This window comes from Tupaia chinensis, unplaced genomic scaffold (genome assembly GCF_000334495.1).
Source record: "Tupaia chinensis unplaced genomic scaffold, TupChi_1.0 Scaffold000515_1, whole genome shotgun sequence".
Classification (NCBI taxonomy): Eukaryota; Metazoa; Chordata; class Mammalia; order Scandentia; family Tupaiidae; genus Tupaia; species Tupaia belangeri.
The window spans coordinates 42,839-48,745 of record NW_006160028.1 but is presented as its reverse complement, the minus strand read 5'-3'; positions in this window follow the sequence as shown (position 1 = coordinate 48,745).

Genomic DNA, 5,907 nt, shown 5'->3' with positions numbered 1-5,907 from the left:
GGAAGAATAGGTCATTTTATTCAGGAAACCAGTGTCCTGGGAAGTTGGCAAAATAATCTTCAAAACCATCTTTGAAGTCACAGGCCAAGATGAGAGATTTTTTGTTTGTTTGCTTCATTTTGTTTTGTTTGTCAGAGAGCACACATACTTGCCAAATAGAGACAGAGCAAGACAAAGGGAAAGTGAGTTATCACCCCCCAGGGAAGATGGCCACACCAGAGACTCTTCTCCTCCAGTCAGCGCTTGGGATTTTTGGCATGTGCACACCTGTGCCTGGCTTGATTTAGGAAGAGGTATTTTTAAAGGGGAGATAAGAGAAGTGTGAAGAGAAGTCGGAAGGTGGCTCTGTGTTCTTCTGCATGGCAATCAGTCATTTATGTGGCCACCAAAGTTGTCATATAAGATCATGGTCTTCTTGCCCTCAAGGCCAGCATGTTCCTGTCCTTCATTTCTTCGACACATTTTCTCTTCAACTGTGGTCCCAAGGCCTAGTTCCTGTGAAATCTCAGCAAAGTTATAATTAGTGGTTAAGATAAACAACTAAGGAAGGTCAGTTAACAAAAGAGAATAAACTGTCCTTAAAGGCTGGTCTATTATGCCAGATTTAATACGGAATTACTTTGGTTCTTTCCTGTAGCTCAGTTATAATCAGAGCCTTTGTACTCTTTACTAACAAAAGATGTCTTATCCTCTGTTTTTCTTCCCAACTATGTGTGTAGAGGGGTGCGTTCTTTGTGCCAAGATGTGATTGTTACTGCAATTGAAATGGACGTTACCCTTCAGATGATTAGTTAAACTGTAATTCTTTCATATATGTAATATTGTATGTGATTATTTGCGTAGAGGCATAAAATTTTTTTAAGTATCTGTGTTATTTCTTATGATACAATGACCTTTATTTTATACTCAAAGTATTTTTAAATAGCCACTGACAGTTTTATGGACTATTTCCTGGAGTCAATAGGAAGTAAATGTTTCTGATGTATAATATAGTGTCAGATAAAAATGAATCCTCAAACTTCCTTTTGCAATAATTTATTTAGACAGTATGTAGCCAGGCTAAACTAGGCTGAGACCTAGCAACAGGGAGATCTATAGGGTGACCTGTTCTGCTGGAATATACCATGTGTCAGAGAAGTAGACATGTCCATGATCTATTTAAATCAATTTGATAATGCTAACGTGTTCCATGAGGCATTTAATCTTAAAGACTCCACTGAGATAGACCTTCTCATTGAATTTCTCATTGAGTTGGCATAAATACACGTGGTAGGAAGTATGTGATGCAGAATGCTCAAGGAAGATTTGCATGAATGAAGATTTTTTTTCCCAACAATGTGCTGTCAGAAAAAAGCCTTTAAAAGAGTGTCTTTTGGGTGACTCTTGAATTATGAGCAGCAACTGCCTACATTAAGCAGAGGAGGAAGAATATTTTAGCAAGCAGTATTTTGTGAGGAGCATGAGATAGCAAAGAATGAACTATGAGGCAACAGAAGGAGAGGTAGGTTTGACATAACCAAAAAGTAGGATAGATTGAGTTAGATAAATGCTTTCTGAAAAATAAGGAATAGAACAGATGACATAAAGAAGTTTCTGCTATTATCCAATTGCAAGGCTAAAGGTAGGATGTCCCAGTGTTTCTGTCTCTCATCGACAGGTTCAGGACCTTTCTCCAAGCGATTCCTGGAGCTTCGTGTGTGCTGTCCCCTACAACAGCCGCGCGGTGATTCACATGGTTCACAACGACAGGAAATACGGTGCCATGCAGGAGCCCCATCTCTCCACTTCCTCTTTTGCAGACTTAGTCAATGACGTTCTCTGCCTCTGAGCTCCCCTCAAACTTTCCTATTTCTTTCTGGACACACTACCTCCCTGGAATACTCTGCCCACTTCATGCCTCAGAGCTAATTCCCAGTGATGTCTCTTTTGAAAGCCTTTCCAAAACACCCAAGCTGAGATTAATCTTTGTCCTTTGACATTTGTCAAAATAGATGTCCATTTGTGTCTATTTCAACAAATTACTGTCAGTCTTATGTCACAGTAAGTATGTGTCTTTCCCACACATACAAAACCCTGGAAGGGCAGTGACCATGTTTGGATTTTCCACGGCCCCTATGGCCATGTATGCACATAATGAATGCACAATATATATTCGGTCAATAACACTGAAATTACACAATGTTTTTAATAAACCCTCAAAGCAGAAAGTGGTCCTCTAGAAGAATTTTTTTTAAAAAAGGCAAGTTTTATACTTTATCTAAAATTTTTATTTATTTTTTTTTGAGAGATTTTTGGTATAGGGAGCATGTGTTTGCCAGAGAGACAGGAAGTGAGAAATCACTCCCCAGGCAGGATGGCCACACCACAATCCCTTCTCCTCCATTCTCCTCTCAGGTTTTTGGGCATGCACACACATTTACCCGGATGAATTCCAAGCCACTGGGTCCAGGACTCAAACCAGGGTCATCTACTTGGGAGTCCATCTATGCAACCAGTATGCCATCTGCTAGACCTCCTCTCTAAGAATATAATAGTTTTTTTTACATGAAAAACAATCTTTTATAATGTATATTAAAATTATTTAAGATGTTTACCAAAGATAGAAACATGCTATCACTTTATTGGGCACAAAAGTATTCAGGTACAAGTTTAAATATTTTAACACTTAAAACTATGAAATCATCTTCCATTTTTAAAGCCATAAACTATGTTACTTGATTGCTGGTCCAACCAGAAGGTTTCACTGTGGGGTTTCATACTCCCTTTGTTGATGCACCCAGGAAAGGTTTTCTTTATGTGCTATAGCCTGTTAACAGCCATTCAGGTTGAGCAACTTCAAAACATTTCTAAAGAAGTACAGCTACCCCAATGTTATTATTAAAGCAGCAACAAAATATATCACCTTTCGAGTAAAAGAAATTCCTACACTCAAATCCTACACTGATCATTGTGTCAAATGATTCTTACTGGTTACTACCTCTTCTCTTTCTTCCATTTGATCCTTTAACTTTAAAAACATCCAGAATTCTAGTATGCTATTATTTATTTTTTATTATAAAGTTCAAAGGTAAATGTGATTTTTCTATTTCTGATTGTTTTTAGTTGTTCTCTTTAAGAAGGTTTTATTGCTGGGGGGAGGAGGAGGGGGACAGAGGGAGAAAGCACCTCTCAATAGGACAGTCACTCTGCAACCCCTTTTCCTCCATTTCTCCATTCCACCAAAATTTGGGGTAGGTCCACAGGGTCTGGCATGTTTCTGGAGCTGCAGTGCACGACACCATGTGGAATCCAGTTCCAGATGCACAGCACTTAACCACCGTGCTAAGGGACTGGTTAGCCAGTTGTCTTATTTATTATGATGAAGAGTTTATCTTTACTAAATTAAAATTGGAGCATCAATGAGATAGGAATCAACCAAGCTCAATTCCCTTGATAAGGATGAGTTGCCCAACTCTAGCATCAATATGATTAAGCTTTGATTTTAGGGGTTATCGTATTTTATCTTCTAATAGCAATGCTTACTATTCCCTTCCAAGAACACAAATAAGACAGAAACTAAAACAAAACAAAACAAAGAATTGAGAGCAAAGCACCCAGAGAGCGTGCTACCACTGTTTAGTACTCACTTGTGCCAAACTAATCTCCCTCCCTTTGGCTTAGTTCTTATCTAAAAGGAGGTCAGATCTGCTTTTAGGGCCTTCTGTGTGTGAGTATTCTCTGATTTCTAGAGGCAGCTTTTCTTCAGTGCGTTTAAACGCGAGCCACTGTGAGCAAACCTAGTTTTCTGGCATCTGTCTGATTCTCTATGCTTCCCTGATAAATTATTTCTCTATTTATACAACTAGGAACCTAAATTCATTACAATAGCCAGCTATTATTATCTTACATATCTTACTTGAGATATGTTAGATTCATCTTTCTGACCAAAATTTATCTTTTGGATCATCTGTGCTATTTGTTTCAGCTTAAAGATTAATCTAGTAAAGATAGAAAACAAATAGATAGTTAGTAATTCAATAATGTGGTCTCTTATTTTCCAGAATCTTCCTTAAATAGAGAATCTCAGAAACTCAGTTTATGTTGGTTTTTTTTTTTTTTTGAGATTTGTGCCTTTATAGGAATGTACTCACAGAAGAGAGAGAAAGAGAGAGAGAGAGAGAGAATAAAAAGGAAAGCAAGAAATCACCGCCCGGGGGGATGGCCACTCTGCAATCCATTCTCCTCTATTCTCCTCCCGGGACCTTGGGCACACATGCATGCAAGCACACACGCTAGGCATGATTTTCAAGCCCCTGGGTCCAGGTTTCAAATCACGGTCAGCCATGTGAGAGTCCCAGCGACGTAACCACTACACCATCTGCTGCTCCCAGTTTATGTTTTAAAACCTCTAGCAATTTCAAAACTGTCTTTATTTCAATATTGTAAAAAATTTCACAATATCCAGCTGACCTATCAGTGACAGTTTGTTTATATTTGCGTTATTGACCAAAATACCACCAGTACCCTCTTGCTTACGGGAATTAATGAAATCCTACTGTTATCAATAAACTAAAATCCAAGTTACTTTCATATATACAGCCCCTCCTTTCTGTCATAACTCCTCCTGTCTCCACTTTTCAAACAGCATGTGCATGCGTGACCTTCAGTCTCTGACATAAAAACTCACTCCCTTGACTCACAATTAAAAGTCAACTAAGTGGGTTAGCCCCATAACGTACTGTGAAAGGTGAATCCCACATGACTGACCAGGGCTCAGGTCTAAGCACTGGGAATTATAAATATGTCAGGGCATTTGATACAAAGTGGACGAATATGGAAGACCTAATGCTAAGCGAAGCAAGCCAGATTATGAAAGACAGAAATTGTATGTCCCCACTCAATTTATTCCGTTTGTGCTTTATAGCAGAAATGAAGTTTGGAAGGTATAGTAGCAGGGAGGGCAAGGGCAGATAGAGATAGTAAGGATGGGGGTAAGGACAAGGATATGGGGTGGGTCATGGAGGGAGGGAGAGGAACAGGGAAGAAAATAAGGTACATTTAATTGACAGAGAAAACAGCAATTTACTGATGATAATGTATACAGTAATGTCTTTGTCTTGACTGATATGCATGGTTTCATGCTGGAAAAAGCAGTGTTGTGCCCTGTAAAGATATAAATTAAAATTTAAAAAAATATAAAGTAAAAGAAAAAAAAAAACATGTCAGAGTGAGGACCAGCAGATGGTGTAATGGTAACGTCGCTGGACTCCCACGTAGTTGGCCATGGTTCAAGTCCCAGACTGGATGGCCTAAAATTCATGCCAGGTACATGTGCCGAAAATCCAGAGAGGAAAATGGAGGAGAACAGGTTGCAGTGTGGCCATCCACCCTCAGGGGTGATTTCTCACTTTCTGTCTCTCTGTCTCTGTCTCTCCAGCAAGCTCACATGACCTGTAGGAAAATTCTCTGGGAAAAAAAATTTAAGGAGCACATATATTCCCAGGATTCTTGATGGAATGAGGAATTAGAGGAAAAGGTGATGTGACCAGGCCCTGGGAGGGAGTTCTCTCTCTCTCTCTCCCCCCCCCTTCTCCCTTTCGCTCTTTCTTCTTCCAACATTATATATATAAAAAAAAGTCAGCTCTAATTATCATGAATTAGATAGACGATAGAATTTTTCCAATCCTCTACTTCTATTCTCTTGCTTTCCTTAACCCATGGTTTTTGTTTTGTTTTCACTTTTTCTTCATAGACATAGTACACGTGCACTTGCCATAGAGACAGAGAAAGAATGAGAGGGAAATCCCCCAGTGGGGTGTGGTCGTGCCACAAGCCCGTTGCTTCATTTGCTTCGTTCTGTTGGGATTTGGGGCATGAATGCACACATGCCTGGTGTGTTTTTCAAGGCAGCAGGGCCAGGATTCAAAA